This window comes from Camellia sinensis, chromosome 2, assembly GCF_055761805.1.
Source record: "Camellia sinensis isolate YWXY chromosome 2, ASM5576180v1, whole genome shotgun sequence".
Taxonomy (NCBI): domain Eukaryota; kingdom Viridiplantae; phylum Streptophyta; class Magnoliopsida; order Ericales; family Theaceae; genus Camellia; species Camellia sinensis.
The window spans coordinates 72,238,735-72,256,898 of record NC_138962.1 but is presented as its reverse complement, the minus strand read 5'-3'; the positions used below and the strand labels follow the sequence as shown (position 1 = coordinate 72,256,898).

The following is an 18,164-nucleotide window of genomic DNA, read 5'->3' as shown; positions in this document are numbered from 1 at the left end:
GACTGGAGATGGAAACCGTAGCAGCAAATGAAGAGCACGAGCTTGGTAATTGAAGAAGTAGAGGCACAGAGAGAGAAGACGAAGAATAGTGTAGATGAATGATTCAAAGATGAAAGGGTTGTTTTGTGAAAAAGACGAAAGGCAAAAAGGGCGGGACTGTTCAAATTTTTCGTAGTACGAGGGCGGCGTGACAGCTGCCCATAGCCTATCACAGCCTGCCGCGTGTCATTGGAAAGGGAAGCATTACAGTCACTGTGATTGAAGAGACGTTTTGACCGAACAAGCAGAGCACGGAGTGAAATAAGCTCGGCCGGAAGGCTAAAGAGTTTTTTAGCTCGGCTGGAGAAGCTAAAGGGTTTTTTTATCTCGGCTGGAAAGGCTAAACGGTTTTTTTAGCTCGGCTGGAAAGGCTTAGAAAACTTCAGCTCGGCTGATAGACGGGTAATCCCAATCATGCTGTGCAGATGGAATTAAGGGGCAATTGAGAGGGTAATTTTTGGTAAAAATTAGGCTGAGCTAGGAGATGGTCATAGTGGCCCACAATACAAAGGGCTGAGTAAAAAAGGCCGTAAAAGTTACTCCGGCCCAAAAGAGGTATGGAATTACTCTGGCCCAAGATACGTATAAAAGTTACTTCGGTCCGGAAGCAACTTGAAGTTAGACCGGTCTTGGAGTTATACCGGTCTTGGAATTATACCGGTCGCGAATCGTTAGTTCGATCTAAACACACCATGGTTCATACAAGGAAGAACTGAGATAAGGTGTGATGAAAGGAAGAACCGAACTAAGGATAGTTCGGCCTACTCTGTGGCTCAGCATAGCCAGGTTTATCTCGGTCGTATGGTAGTTCGGCCATGGCAAAAACCATCCCACTTGGTTTAAGCAGTGGGGGGGTGTAAAAGGATAAGCATTATCCTTTAAGAGTATGAATCCTAGGAGGACTCTGCATGGAGAAATAAAAGTCCTGCTAGGATTGTGCCATTCGAATCGTATAAAAGCTCACAAACATCACCTTGGAGGAGGTAACACAACACACAATTTTGTTTTCTGAATACATTGAGCTTTGTCTATTTGTCAAGTTTGCTGACTTAGGCATCGGAGAGGTTTCCGGCACACACCCGCCGGCTAGCTCACGTTTGTGTTTTCAGGTGACAAAGTGACGTCGTACGAAGGAGCGCGGACTTAGTCAACAGGATTATACGAGGAGAATTATTTCCTTCCCGTACACAAACCTAACTTAACATGTCTCATCTTTTAATCATAATCATATTTCGTGCCAAGCTACTTAAATAGTTTATTTTTCTCTCAAATCTCTACAAATAACAATTTCCACAACTTTTCTAAAATTAACTAATTAACATGATATTTACATCAAAAATTATAAAATATGCCCAAGAGTCACATTTTCAAGGTTACGAGTTCAAAAGTCCATATTTCACATTTTTCATTTTCACAAAAAAAAAAAATGAACACAACTTAATCATCAACATATCATCTTCCATAAAGTTTCATGAATATAATACTTTTAAAGTTTTTAATCCCAAAACAACTCTATAATCCCAACTTAACAATCTATATAATATTCCTCAATATCAATTTATTTTTCTCAAAAATAAATTCCAAATCAAAGATAAGAAAAAATATTTCAACTTTATATTTCTCAAAATAAATCATCTAATCATAATATGATGTAAATACAATCATACAACCTTTAAATTTTATTTTTGGATTTTTTTTTACAAAATTAACAACATAAAATGATTTTCCCAAAATCAATCTCAAAATGCTAACATTCTTAACATTTCATCATAATTTTTCTTCCAAAAATTACCAAACAAAAATCTGAAAATTATATAAATATATATGCAATACCTCTTAAAATGACATATTCTCTGAAAATAACCCTAACTTTAATGTCAAAATATAAAGAAAGTCCCTACCTCAAATAATGAAGAAGAGCATATCTGGAAGGCAAATCTTGCCCGATCATGAATCCGAGACTACCATTGCGAAGATCATGATGAGCTCTCCAACTTTCATTTACAATACTTTTGCAAAATCTCACTCTAAAGACTCCCACTCTAAGCTCAAAGCTTGAGCAACCATGGAAAATAAAGAAAGAGGGAGAGAGAGAGAGAGAGAGAGAGAGACGTACACTCTGCCAACCCAACCAAAGAAAAACGAAATGAAATGGAAAGGAAAGGAAGATGAAATGATGGCCACTACAAAAAGGGAGGCAACCCCATGTGGGTTTGGCTTTCCAAAAGAAAAAAATTGGTTTCTCCAAAATATATTTTGTAATAATATCTTCAAATTTTATAATATAAATTATAAAATGATATAATTTTTCTCACCACAAAATATATACTCATTTTATTTACTACGAAAATATATAATTTTTCACCATATGGTACACACCATAAAATCAAATATCAAATATTTATTATAATCCTATATAATAAATAATAACAACTCCCAAGGTGGTTACTACCAATCACATAATTAAAAAAGACCAAACAGTTAAACATAAGTCATTAAACAAACTCAAATTAAATTAAATCTAAGCCATGGGTCTTGATTAAATTCTCATCCATAAGCCAAACATGGCCCAATTATATACCAAAATAGACCCAACAAATTTATCTCAAATCCTGATCTGAACATCTAAAACTCAATTTCAAATTCTGTTATAAATTAAACTAAACACCAATCAGTCTGTGAATTTTCATAAAATAAATACTCATCATTAAATTCTGAAATTTTTATCCAACGTGATAGACTCATATGGGAACAACATATAAAAATTTCATAATTTTTTGAGATCGGGAACTATTGTTAAAAAATACAAAACCGAACTGTTTTCGCATAGAATTTACACAACAATCAAATTCGAAAATTTGCTCAATTAAATTATGCACTGGCTATTTTAAAAAAAATAAAAAATTGGGTCATTACAGCCTAAGTGTGGAATTGAGGTTTCATACTTAATGGTTTAATCCCTTAGGGGGTTCATTACCAACGGTATGAGACTTCTTTCATATCCAAAGCAACTTGTGTTTTGAGCCTTCTTTCCATTAGAGGACTTTAACTCACTTTTTGGACTTAATTGGATTAAGGAATGATTGGTAAAGTTAAAATGAGTAACTAACAACTTGGGACTAAAATTGAGCAAGATAATAACTTGTGTGTTGTGCGTTCAATAGGACGTTAATTAAACACAAGGAAAATTGGGACATTTCATACTCAAAGTGATGAAATGTCTCAAGTTTCCTAGGTCTCCATTGCCCTTGATCATGCATGATAGGGTAATGGTTATTGAGTGTCTTGTTTTGTATTTATTGAGCTTGCACATCTTGAATCACAAGCCATTGTGCAATGAAATTGTTTGGAGTGGTGGTTTGTGGCTTAAGTTCACAACTCCTTGGATTTATTCATGAAAAGAAGGGGTGAATTGTGCAGATAAACCTTAGAAATACCCTTTCTTTGCTCTATATGTCCTTTGTTGCAGGATGATGATCCAATGCATCAGTGGCCGGCAGACCATCATCCATGGCCAGTAGGTGGCCGACAGGGCACATAGATGGTCGACAAGCCACTTCCATAGCTGACATGTGGCCGCCAATCTTTACCAGTGGCCGACAGGCCACTGATGCAAACCTCAGCAGAATGTTGGTAAGGTGGAGAAAAATGGTTCTGGAAGTGTTCAATTCTGTAAACAGAGGCTTTCGAGAGCAAAATGAAGGTCTTTTCGGGTAGTATCCGAGCATGTGCATCTTCCATTTCTCGAAGCGGAGTAGTGGCAGTGTAGTTCTAGATTTTAATTACTTAGCTTATTTGCATTTGTGTTGTAACATAATTAGTTAGGTTACTAGTTAGTTAAAAGTGTTGTAATAATTAGTTAATTAGTTTAGCTATTTATTTCATTTTGTTTTGTAATAATTAGCTTAATTAGCTTAGCTTAGTTGCTAGTTAGTTTTGCTTTATTCATTCGGACTCTCCTTCGTGAGAGCAAAATGTAATAACGTGTATGTCTTCTAACCCCACGTCTTTCTTTTTTTTATTTAATCACTTACGATGGTTAGATTAGGGACATGTTTCAATTAGCATACCTTATGCTTGCATCCATTCATTTGTATTGCATGCACCGAGGCTCGGCGCATCATTCAAACTGCAATTGTCATTTCAATAATTCTTTGAATACGTGTTTAACCGCATGTCTTAAATTAATTCATATGCCATATTAGTAGCCGAGCCTATTAATTACATATTGCATGTATTGCATTAGACATCTTGTATAGTTAGGAATCATGCATATTTTTTTTTTCTAACTCATATCTTCTTAGCTTGGAGTACTAGGTGAGTTTTTAATGTTTTAGCATACTTGCATGAGTGTAAGTGATTACCATGACTAGCATGCTTGCCATGAGGTTAAATGCTTACTTGTTAAACTGCTTGAATGCCTGTGGATGGAGACTTGTTGCTTGAATTGGAATAATTCAATGAACGTATGTTTAAGGCCACTTTGTTGAGTGGCAAATTCGCAAACTTTAAGCCCACTTGAGGTGGCAAATTCAACCCATTTTCACAAAGCAAACATGAAATTGAATTGTTCTAATTTGAGCAAACTAGCCTATACTTGCTTGTGCGCATCACATAGTAAAGCTAGCCTATACATAATGTTGATAAAAATCATATCATCATTAGTAGAGACCGATCTTTGATCGGGCGAGCGGGGGTGCTCAATTCATAACCTTCTCCTCTCGTACCCAAGTTCCCGAGCTAAGGCAACTTTAGTGATGACGGACACGTGCCCTTTGGCACGAGTCATGGGTTTCCTAAATTTTTCCAAAATAAAAAAAAATAATAATAATAATAATAAAACATTTAGGTGGTAACTCTATATCTGGAAAAACAGTCCAATTTTGGCATTTTTGATTCAAAATTGATTTTTCAAAATGATTTGCCCGATTTGGACTCTTTGGCGTTTATCAATTTCACATTGCACTTGTGAGGTTAGATTTAGAACCATGGGAGTCTGAACTATAGGGCTTTTTTTTGAGTTTCCGAAAGGGGGCGCGAAAAAGCCGAGCTACAAAGCCACCTCCTAACCTTAAATGGCCTAAAGCCACCAATTTCAGCCCACAAAAACAGAGTTTTTTACAGTCCAAAAACGGCCCAAAATCAGTAGGAAAAGATAGAAAAACAAGTATGCAAAACAAGTTAAAAGATCAAGTGCTATACCTCTTGAAGCAAAGATCAATTTTAGACAACAATTCAAGCCAAAACCACCTTCTAGAGCTCCAAGAAGGCTTCAAGGAACCTCAGCTCAAAGGTGACAAACTTTGGTTAAGGAGGTGTAGGCAAACGTGTAGTGTATGTAGGCTAAGGTACACAAACTTGCAAAAGAGAAAGAGAGAGAAATGTAGAGAGAGATAATTTTTGCTTTAAAAATTGTAACCCTAAAAAATGGGGGAGGAGACCCCCCATATATAGAAAAACATACATTTGGCTAAGATAAATCCCTCCATACACGTATAGGGAGATGCAGCCAATTGTGGTAACAACTGGAACAGCTGTCAACAAAATATTTGAAAAAAGACACTGATGGCCGGCAAGCCACACCATTGGCCGACAAGGCACAAGGGTGTCCGGCAGGGCACAATTGGTGGCTGGCAGTCCACTAAAGGGGGCCTGCAAGCCCCAGGGTCTTGAGGCTTGAAGCACTAAGGTTTTGGTCCAAAACAAGGCATAAAATGGACAGGATTTTAAGGCTTAAAGACAAGGCATTCCGCCGAGGACTTCAGGCACTAAAATGAACACATGCAATCATAATCATCGAGTGCACAAGCGATGACGTCCAAGTCTTAAGAACAATCAAAAATGGGGTGTCTACACTGCCCCAAAATGATGTTTGCTTAGGCTGTGCATAAATTTGGATATGAGACTTACAGAAAATGCTATATCTGGTCTTGTATGAGTAAGATACATGAGTCCTCCCACAATACTTCTGAAATATTTCTCATTAACCTTTTCAACCCCATCATTCAAAGAAAGCTTTTCATTTACATTTAATGGTGTCTTGGCTAGCTTGTAATTCATCATTCTAATTTTTTTTTTTAACAAATCATTTGCATACTCCATTTGACAAATAAAAATACCGTCTGAACCTTGCACAACTTCAATACCCAAAAATTAATGCAAAACACCCCGAGTCAGACATTTCAAAAGTTTGCATCATCAACTTTTTAAATGCTTCTATCATTTGAGAAAAACTTCCAGTATATATCATATCATCAACATACAAATGCACAACCAAGAATTCACTGTTATGACTTTTAACATACAAGGTTGGTTCACTAGCACTCTTTTGAAATTGGTTATCAGCAAAATAAGTGTCAATCTTGCTATACCAAGCTCTTGGTGCTTGTTTGAGCCCATAAAGTGCTTTGTGCAATTTGTAAACTTTGTGCTCTAACTCTTTCACTGTGTAACCTTGGGGTTGCTCAACATAAACATCTTCCAAAAGCTCACCATTAAGGAATGCATATTTTATGTCTAATTGATGAACTATCCAACCATTATGGGAGGCCAAAGCCAAGAGAGTTCTAACTGTATCAAAATAAGCAACCGGAGCATAAGTTTATGTGAAGTCAATACCTGGAGTTTGAGTATACCCCTTAGCTACCAATCGAGCTTTATAACTTTACAATGTACCATCTACATTGAACTTGGACTTGTAAATCCATTTGACTCCCAATTGGTAATCCAGCAAGGTCCATATCTTGTTCTTCTCAATGGCATCAATTTCTTCTTTCATTGCTTCACACCATTCCTTTTTGTTCTCTGCATCTTTAAAACAAGTAGGTTCTAAAGCAAGGCAAGCATATTTACATACAGCATAAATATCAGAAAAACTTCTTACCCCTCTTGGTGTGGAATCTGGAGATGAAACAGGGGACACTTGTTGGCTGGAGGATTCAAGATCAACATTTTTTTCTTCCATCAAAGTGGGCTTTAATTTACTAGAGCTCCAATTCCAAATATCACTTTCATTAAACACCACATCACGACTAATAATTAATTTCCTAGATTTAGGATCATACAACCTATAACCTTTGGTTTCTTCACTATAGCCAACAAAACTGCACTTGGTGCTCTTATCTTCTAATTTCCTCCTCAACTCAGAAGGCACAAATACATATGCAATGGAACCAAATACCTTTAAGTGACTTACATTAGGCTTTCTTCCATACCAGGATTTATAAGGAGTCTTCCTTATGATTGCTTGAGTTGGAAACCGATTGAGTAGATAAATAGCACATGCCACAGCTTCTGCCTAAAACTTCTTGGGAAGATCTTTGTCTGTAAACATGATTTTCGTTACCTCTATTATAGTTCTATTCTTGAGCTCCGCGATGCCATTCTGTTGAGGAGTATACCTTGCTGTGAGTTGTCTTTGGATGCCATGATTGCTGCAAAACATTTTGAATTCTGTGGATGTAAACTCATTACCACGGTCAGTATGCAATGTTACTATAGAGCAACCACTTTGTTTTTCCACTATAACTTTAAATTGTTGAAACACTCAAAAACTTTAGATTTCTCTTTCAGAAAATATGCCCAAGTCATTCTTGAAAAATCATCAACAAAGATCAAGAAATACTTATTTTTGTTCGAAGAGAGTGTTTGCATTAGACCACATATATCAGCATGCACCAGCATTAGATGCTTTGTAGCTCTCCAAGATTTACCCACTGGAAACTTTTCACGATGTTGCTTTCCAAAAATACATGGTTCACATATTTCCCTATCATCTGTAATCATTGGAAAGCCAGAAACCATATTCTTTTTGTGCAATAAATTTAGCCCACAAAAGTTAAAATGACCATATCTTCTATGCCAAAGCATAGAATCGTTACTTGATGCACTAAAAGCATTGACAGAAACCTTTGAAAACAAAAGAGGAAACATCTTGTTTTCTGTCATTTTGACTGAGTAAATTAAGTTCATGCTCCTCTTATCATATATCATGCATTCATCATTGTCAAAGGTAACACAATAACCTTTTCTCATCAATTGGCCTAAACTCAGCAGATTTTGAGCTAACCCAAGAACATACATAACACCATGAATGAGTTTTCTTCCAGATTTTAAAATCATAGTAATAGTACCCAAACCGCATACCTGAACATGGTTGTTGTCTCCCATCTTTACTTATGTATTCACTGATTCATCAATTTCCACAAAGAAATTTCTATTACCAGTCATGTGATTACTACAACCACTATCAAGATACCAAATATTTTCAGACATATCAATATGAGCAGCCAAACAAGTAAGAAATAAATTCTCTTCAGATGCATCTTTTACTTCATTAAAATTGGCCTACTCCTTGACCTTGTGAAAACAATTTTTCTTAACATGACCAAACTCCTTACAATTATAACAGTGTGGAGCATTTTTATTTTGGCTAGATTTGGTTTTAAACCAACAATCCTTATCTTCATGAGTTGTCTTTCCACAATGTGAACATGGAGTAAGAGTAGCATTTGTAACAGCCTGGAAATTCAAGCTATAATGAACAATAATAACATGATGTCATTAAATCCCAAGAGATCATCTTTCTCATTGAACTAATAATCAATTGATTACAATTTAATAAATACATTCCCACAAAGTTTCAATTTCGCTTTTCAGTTCAATGAACTAGATGACTTAACAAAATATAAGCCCCTTAGGCGTACAACATCACAAAATACATACAGTAATTCTGTTACAAAATCCCAAATTTAAAGGAAACAACCAAAATGCTCATGACTTCAACTTTTTTCCAAAAAAAAAAATAGAGCTAATGCTTGAACCAATCCTTCAATGAGGCTGAACTTTATCAATTCTTGAAAAAAGAATTAGGGTTGAGTTATATGCCCAGTAGGAATAAATTTATCCAGGTATCTAATCCTTTGAACAAATTTATGGTATTTATGTGATGAAATGATACAATAAAATTTGTTTTCACAGATAATCATCAGCAATTCCCAATGAACCGTAATAATATAACCCAGGCAATCACAATTCATGTCTTTATGTAAAACAATTAAACATCCACAACCATGGAAATCATATCACACATTCAACTACATGAGTCCAATGGAGAACAACCCTTAATTTCACTTTTAGCAAACAACCCCCACATTTGCCAGCTATCATACAGCGGGAGGTGGGCGCCCGAACGAAAACCATCCGTTTTTTCACTTTCGCCAACTATTATACGGCGGGACTGTGTGGACACCCCGAAACATTTTCCCACATTCGTCCAGCGATAAGCCTAGACAGGACATTTGGGCAACCTTTTAAACTCCTCACGCAGGTACCAACACAACACCACGTTTACCCAAAATCGACTCACACATTGGACTCATGCATGCTTAACAATTAATTCGCATTTCAATCCCAAAATCAAACATCAAACATTGCCATGTTTGAACATCACATAAGACTCAAAGAACAATAGCATACAAGCCACAATTCCTTTAATTACATCAAGATCTACATTTCCCATCTCTCCATTGTTCTCAAAGTTTTATGAATCAAAAGAAATTCCATTGAGTTTAGTATTTTCTACTCAATTTGAGAACTTAGGGTTTCTCCTAATTATGGGGTTTCTATTCTTTATCACCAATCTAGATTTTAACCACATTTACATTCATGTTTTAAAGAAGGTATTGAGAGATTTCAAATAAAATATTAAGCAAATGAGTAAACATGTGAAATGAGGGTTTAATCCAACAAAATCTTCAATTAGTTCACAAATCACACACAATACCATGAAATCTCTTAAAAAATGAAGACATACAAGGAAAAAAGTACCCCTACCTCAACTATCAAGCCCAAAATCCAAGCTTCTTCATGAATCTATTGCAAACCCATAATCCAATCGGTAGATAATGATAATCTTCCAGTGTTCGTCGCCTCTAACAAGTGATTTTGGGTGGATTTCAAAGGTGCAAAAGGTATTGGAAGGTAGAAACCTAGGGTTTCATAGAAAGAGGAAGAGGAGATGGAAGATGGAACAAAAGAGATGAGAGAATGATCTAGAATCACCATATTTAAAAAGCTGATATCGCGCTCCCCGCTCGAGCATCCAGACACAATCAAGAGAGTCCGCTCGAGCGACAACTTCTTCGCTGGAGCGGAGAAATAGAAACTCCAGAAGTTTTACAGTGCTACAGTGAAACTATTGGAAGCTAACATTTCATGCTCAAGCAGGGCTTTTCCCGCTCAAGCGGACATGCCTGAAATGCAACAAAATGCTGGGAGCAACAATTCTATGCTCGAGCGGCAATTTCCCCGCTCGAGCGACCCTGAAAAAAAAAATGTCACAACATTGTTACCTCTAATAAAGTTTCTCTACTGGCCATCGAATTTGTCTCTTCCTCTTCCATGAAATGAATTTCTATGACCCCTTGCCTTGTTTCCTCGTCCCAAGCCATCTGACATTTTCTTCAAATCAAGCCTTGATTGGAAAGGCATGTTTCTGTTATTTTGTTCAGCCGCTACTCATGTGCTTGTAAAGAACCCATCAATTCATAGAGAGAATAATCAAAGAAGTCCTTTGACTCTTCTATCGCTATAACAACATAATCAAATTTGAGAGGAAGGCTTTGTAAAACCTTTTCAACAATTTTTTGATTTGTCAATTCCTCTCCAAGTGATCTAATTTGATTCACTATAGAAGTAACTCTTGAGAAAAATTCCTGAGTTGAATTTGAGGACTTCATAGATAAATTTTTGAATTCCCGACATAGAGTTTGCAACTTCACTGTAACAACTCTACTCGAGCCTTGATACTCTTCTTGAAGCAAATCCCATTCTTCCTTTGATATGGAGACAGCCATAACCCTTGGAAATATGGCTTTATCCAAAGCTTGCTGAATTAGAAATAAAGCTTCGGCATCCTTCCGCTGTTTTTCTCCCAGCTCATTGCGTTGAACTATTGTCAGCCTTGTAGCTTACTTAGGATCCACAAGATCTACAAAGCCATTCTCCACCAAGTCCCACAAATCATAGGACTTGAATAACGTCTTCATCTTGATGCCCCAAAATTGATAATTAAGACCAGTAAAGATGGGAACATTTTGAGAGGAGCTTCCTACAATGTTGTTTCCAGCCATAACTTGAAGTGACCAGAACATTGATATGCTAACAAAGCACTCAAACTTGGCTTTGATACCAAAATGTTAGAAAAAAATATGAAAGAAACACTCTAGAATTTATTGAATTTGCAGTGCTTACAAATGGCTGCTGACCAACCTAAAATAAACATTCAAAAGAGTTTAAATAGACTCTTCTGTTAGCTACACAATGCACCACTTCCTTTTTTTTTTTGCTACCAGATTACATTGACAGATAATAAAACACCTAAAAACTCTCAACCATTAGGAAACTAATCCTAAAGACTCTCAACCACTAAGTCCACTATCACATATTTGTAGAACAGTAATCAACAGGTGTCCTACAATCAGATCTGCTACATCTGTCCCTTTAGCCCACGTTTGAATTATGTTCTAACATAATGGGCATCAATGATAAGGTCTTAGCATCGATAGAATTATGCATTTGAAGCGAAAGACCTTAAATATAGGACTGAAATGTTATACTTATCCTTGTAGAGCAAATTCAGTTTGGAAGCATCCAAATGCAAACTTAGTCCTGGAACCTTGCTGTTAACTCTGACTAGGATGGCTTCATCAGGCACATCTCATAAAATCAGTTCATTAGTGGCAAGGTCAATGTTATGGCCCATACGGTCACGGTAAAGGTTTCCGGGAACGTGAGTAATAAAGCTAATATGGGTGAAGAGATTCTATTTGTTAGGAAAATAGATGTTTAAACAAATTTATTAAAATATGAGAATAAAGCAATTGCAAATGCTAGAAAAATAACCAACCTGCAATTTGTTAATTGATTTATTTTAGAGTTATAAGTAGGAGCTACTACTATCAGTCACTTGAGCTTTACTATAGCATTAAAGAAAATATCATGCACAATTGTAACTTCTATATACACGAACTATTCCATTCCTAAAGAATTCAAATTTCAAATCATCATGCAGTGTTTGGTTAATTGGATCTGTACATTACAACATTTAAGAGTTTTAAAAACTAAATGTTTTGATCTTTAAAAGTGAAAATTTTGTTGTAAAAGACATTTAGGAACCAATTTCCATTGTCATGAGGACAGTCGCTAAAAGATCATCCCAAAAAGTAAAAACAAGACTTTTAGCGACAAAATTTTGAAAATGTCATTAATAAATAGATTTTTAGGAACAAAATAATTTGATCTCAAAATGATTTATTTTTTGAAACAAAAAATTTGGTCCCAAAAGGATAATAATTCATTACTAGTGTCCAATTTTTGTTGTTGAAAATATAATGGCGACACTTTTCACAACAAAATTATTTAGTCATGTCACGACCCAAACCCGCCCCTATAGGTTTAACGTCATAACCAGTCAGTAATTCTTGGATTACCAAAGGTCTCAGAACAATTTATCATATATTAAGGGGTTACGGAAGCAGATATATAAACATACATAATCCATTGAGCTGTATTGACGTACATGGGACAGAATAGATCTAAAACTTATACATATAATGTCAAACTTCCATACATCATGTATCACCATATAGATACAGATAGTGTCATAAGGGACGTAGCCCAAAGTATAGATAAACAAAAACAAAACAAAAACATCCTTCACATGATTCACAAAACTTGACCACATGACTTTCAGAACCACCTCAGGAGGTATAAGGGTTGGCCGACAAAACAAGCTCCAGGCGATCATCATTAAGCCTGGTCACGCGCCTGATCACCAATATACATAAATAATACAGTGAGTGGAAGCCCGGTGAATAATAACAAAGTAAAGGTTTTATTAAACGTTGTCCATAACCGTTACAGAAACAGGTTCAGAATCATACTCATAATCGGAATTTGTAGTTAATCATACGTGGTACATCCATTAGCACTAACGAAAACAATTGACCCATAAAGGGACGGCCATTGAGGCATATAGTTGACTCACGTGCACGGAGACGGTACAGTTGACTCATAAGACATACAGTTGGCCCATAAATAGGACGTATATAGAAAGATCCATAACAATTGGCTTATGAGACGTACAACTGGCCCATAATTGGGACATAACAGAACAAATAACAAATGTCATTTGAAACTAAGGATGCCACAATACATTTCAGAAACTTGGATAATCATTCATTCATATAGAAAATAATATTTCAGAAAACAGATCATCTCATATCATTCAGAAAATACTTATAAATTGAACATAGTTTTACAAAGTTATTACTCACTGTTGGCTCCAAACGCAGACAGACAGATCAAACAGTTTATGGCGTGTGACCTACAAAAACAGATAACGGATGCACACTAAAACACATACTCGGAAAACACTTAACTTAATTTGCCTTATTTTTAGTGTGTTTCTAAGTCTTTGTCCTCATTACTATGTCTTAATTAAGGCCTATGAATGCCTAGGATGTAATGAGAATGCTAGAATGCACTTGAAAACACTTGATCTGATTTGGTGAAAACAGAGTCCTCGATCGAGCACAACTTCCTTCGTTCGAACGAAGGTTCAAAAATGTGAGTGGCCGCTCGAGCGCAACATCATTCGCTCAAGTGATCTGTAAACTCTGCAAAAGTACTAGTTGCTTAATTTTTTTGCTCGATGGTCGCTTGACGGTTGCTCGAGCGTGAGACTGAGGTCCTCGCTCGAGCTCAACTCTTGTCGCTCACGCGATCTACAAAATGTGTCAACTTCTAGGAGCATGCATTTTATACTCGAGCTAACTTTTGATCACTCGAGCAGAAGTGCACAACTCAGAGTGGTCATTCGAGCGCAAGAACTGTCGCTCGAGCGAAGAGACAAAATTCTGGAATTTTCATATTGCTCAACCAGGCTCAAAACTCAAATTCAATGCTGCAAAACATGCTCTCTTGGGCCAAAAACTCAAGGAAGCTTGTTTATACTTGGAAAACATCATGAATTCAAAACCATTTCGCAAAATCAAGGCCCAAGAGTAAGTCAATTATGCAAATTCAAGCTTAAAGTTTAAAGAACATAACATGCATATAATTACTTGACTTCAAAGCTTTCAAAACATGATCAAACAAGGTAAAATGGTATGAAACTTGATGACTTTCCAAAACCAAGCTATGATTAATGCATGCATGTGTGAACTCTTCAAGTTCAACTCTAAATGCAAGAGAATTTGCACGCATGTATGGTAATCTTTTTAATTATCCTTCCCTAGCTTAATTCTTGTGTTAATTCCTCTTGAATTCATGTATTATGTCTCAATTACAAGGAAAGGCTTAAATCCTTACCTCACTCTTGATTAAGGCTCTAGCTTGCTATATCTTTAAGCTTCCAAGCCAATTTCCTTAATTCTCTAGCAAATTCATTCCCAATCTCAAGTTTGATCTCACACCCCTCTCGGTCTCTTCATCCTCTCTCTCTCTCTCTCTCATGTTTTGCTTGATTGTGTAGGCTCAAGATATGATGAAGAAAAGAGATGAGTTGGGCCATATAAGAGTCTTATATAAGCTTGATTAGAAAGTTGAATTAAAACTAATTAAATGGACATTAATTATTCTAATTTATTCGTTCCAAATTTAATGAAACTTATCATAAAATTCTAAAAATCTCAAATAACATAGAAATCAAATTAATTTCAAGATCGGATGTCGATAATGCCTTCAATTCGCAGAACAAAACAAAAACACAAACAGATATTTCTACGATAAACAGATAGAAACACAAATAATGTAACACACATGCAATTAATCTAGAATTTCATCTTAATTATTCATTAGGCATAATTAATCATGATTTATCGGCTAATCATAAGTCAGGATTGTTACAAGTCTCTAAAAAATAATTTTATCCCTAAAGTTTAGAATCTAAAACCTTAATTTTTTGTAGTGACAGTACATCCATTCTTATGTTTGGTTCTATAGAAAGAAAGGAATCTACATCAGAAATCGATTACCATCACTAATTTAGGAGAATAGTCATCTCACTAAGAGGCCAAGGAATACTGATGTCATTTTTATCTAAAATCATTTCAGTGAACTAAACACCACCTATAAAATTGCAAAATGTGTTATAACATGGTGTGATAAGAAGTTGAATATTAAGTACGGAAAAAAAAATAAAAAAATAAAAAGTCAAATGCAAAGCCAAGATATTTATTATATTATCAAATAAGTATAAACCATTATTGAAGTCAAGAAGATATCACATTTACCAAAAATTCTAAGTCACTGGCAGATTCAACACGTAACATTCTTTCGAGGTGAATTCCAAATTTTTAGAATAAATTACCAACTGATATTTTTACATATAAATGAGAGTTATAAAAAGGAGTTACAAACTAGTGACAAATTTTAGTCATGCATTGAAATCTGATAATTGAGCAATCATGCAGTGGAATTTCACTGTTGTTTACAACAAACTCATAATAACAAAACTGCGACCGATCCTAGCTACCTGTGTTTGATGAGTCCCTTGCCAGCAAAGAATGTGGGGATCAAACTGTCCGAGTAAGGATCAACCTTATCTCCTGAGCTAGCTTTATATTGACCAAGAATGACATCACTAAGTTCCAATTTACGGATTGATCTCAAAACCTTGACCTGAAGAGAAGCTTCTTGTAAAGATCAAAAGATACATCAATGTGGTGAATCTGTGATATTTGACTTTGCAATATGTGTGTTGCGAAGAAGGGGCTGTGTACCTTTTCATTTCGTGTATCTTCGCCATCAAGACTTATTGGTGGCTCCATAGCAAGTAATGCAATTGTCTGGAGTATATGACTCTACAATATCACGGATGATTCCATATTCATCAAAATACCTGTGCAAAACAACAAATCAAAATTACAAGTATATTATGTTTTACATGTAAATGACAGATTTCTATACCGAAGTCCAAACGACTATTATGATTACCTTCCTTGGATCGGCACACCCAAGTCTTCTGACAAAATGACCTGAAAATAAGCCAATGGGACAGTAAAGATGCAGATATAAACCTAAGCCATATGCGAGGGTCATTTTTCAAAATGATCTACCTGTATATTGCGTACATATGTTCGGTTCCATAGTGGCTGAAAAACAAGATTAGAAATTTTCATATGCCAACAATAAAGTGGCCCCACATCTTCATTTCCCTTTTCTACATAATTGACTTTTTCTTCAAAATTGTTAACTGCAGTCCTTTATTCTGAAGCATAAAGCCCAAATTGTTGACAATTGAAGCATTGAATTTGAGATTTTCCTTGGAGTGTTTCCTCTTTCACACCCTCTCATTTGAGACGAGCTTTGTCTTCTTTCTTCTCCACTCCCTCGTGATTAAATTTTGGCTTCTTGCATCTTTGCAAATCATGTAGTGACCACCTCTTTGATCTCCTCTACATTAGTGTAGTCCATTTCAACGTACGCTGTTTCATTTATGAACAACTTTTTTTTTTTTCTTCTCCAAGCCCTATCAATTAATGCAAAGTTTTGGATTCTTGCATCTTTGTAACCGATGTAGTGATCACCTCTACATCGGCCTCGTCCATTGCCATGTCCTTGACCCCTTTGGGAATCTTCCACGTTTCTCTTCCTTCTCCTTAAAAAAAGAGCCTTGTTTGCTACACTTGCTCTAAAGGCTTTTGTTTCTTCTTTTGTAACTTTTCTTCATGAACTTGCAATGATCCCATGAGTTGACCAATGGTCATGAAGTTTAAATCTTTTGACTCCTCTATAGAAACACCGATATAATTAAACTCAAGATCTAATGAACAAAGTATTTTCTTTCAATAACCCTTGCAACATTCAAATCTTCCCCATACTTAGTTGATTCATGATGGCCAAGAATGTTGAAAAATAATCAGAACTTGATTTGGAATCCTTCATTTTTAAGGCTTCAAACTCACATTGTAAATTTTGAAGACGAACCTTATTGACTTAGTCAATTCCTTTGCTTAGAAGGTTCTCCAATGCTTACTTAAAAGCACTTGCACTGCCAAACCTCTAAAGCGATATATCATCCAAACATGGATCGATGGAAGCAAGAGCCTTTTGATCTTCTTTCTTAAAGCCTCCAAAGTATCCTTTTGTCCTTGCGTCAAGGAATCTTCATTTTAAGGCTCCTCATAGTCTTTGACTACAATCTCTCATGAACCTTGTCCTCCTAAATTTACTTTCATACGAATGCATCAATTATCATAGTTAACTTTTGTGAGTTGAAGCATTTGACATTGGCCCATTCCATTTGCAAGCTTCTTGTCTCACCACAAACGAGCTTAGGAAGAGAAATAGAGATGAAGAGGATACTAGAAACTTACATTCCACTCGAAACAAAATGTCTAGAGTGCATGGGTTTATATGTATCTATTTAGGTTCCGTACCCACATTTAATGTGTATATTTCCAAGATGACCTTTAATCTAATATTAATATATTGACCATGTCTAACTATTTATAAAAGGCATGCATATCCTTTCAATTCCTATGTCTCGTGTGTATAGAATCCTCTAGAAAAATTAAGTTTATTCTCCAACATTTATGTTATAAATTACAATATATCATCATTATTATTACATTAAGCATGGTATAAAGCCTGTTGAATGTTATTGATTAAATAATATTTTGCTTAAGTAGATATAACTTTTGGCAAAGTTAGACCATCCCAAGTAAAGGCAATCTTGAGCACTCCACACCTAGATGAAAGCATGAAATTAGAACTTGTTGAAATAGTATCATCCTGAGGAGTTCTTACTATATTTTCTCTCTTATTTTGATCTTTTTGATTACATAACATATATATAAATAGGAGGAAGAGAAATTGAAAGTTACATTTTTTATTACATAACATATATATATAAATGGGAAGAAGAGAAATTGAAACTTAGAAATAGTAGAGAATAGACTGAAAAAACGGACACCACATAGGAAACAATTTATCTTTACCACAACAGCACTTATAGACATATTGTCTTAGAAAATTTACTTTGATATTATTAATTTCATTTCTAGTTCTTGCAGTGTGGTCTTTTTCTTTGCAATCTCGTGTGAGTAAAGGTATCAGGC

The 18,164-nt window shown here is 35.6% G+C and overlaps 1 protein-coding gene and 1 pseudogene across 2 annotated transcripts in view; both read right to left on the bottom strand.

The window, feature by feature from the left end:
• LOC114267233 (inactive glucose-6-phosphate 1-dehydrogenase 4, chloroplastic) overlaps positions 1–18,164 on the bottom strand; it is a 219,347-nt gene that overhangs the window by 159,602 nt on the left and 41,581 nt on the right. The window lies entirely within an intron of this gene.
• Positions 12,580–16,359, bottom strand: LOC114267232 (inactive glucose-6-phosphate 1-dehydrogenase 4, chloroplastic-like; annotated as a pseudogene). Its single transcript, XR_014361100.1, has 6 exons — positions 16,161–16,359; positions 16,039–16,079; positions 15,825–15,943; positions 15,578–15,723; positions 13,377–13,426; positions 12,580–12,867 (listed from the first exon to the last, which is right to left on the bottom strand). The product of XR_014361100.1 is annotated as an inactive glucose-6-phosphate 1-dehydrogenase 4, chloroplastic-like (transcript).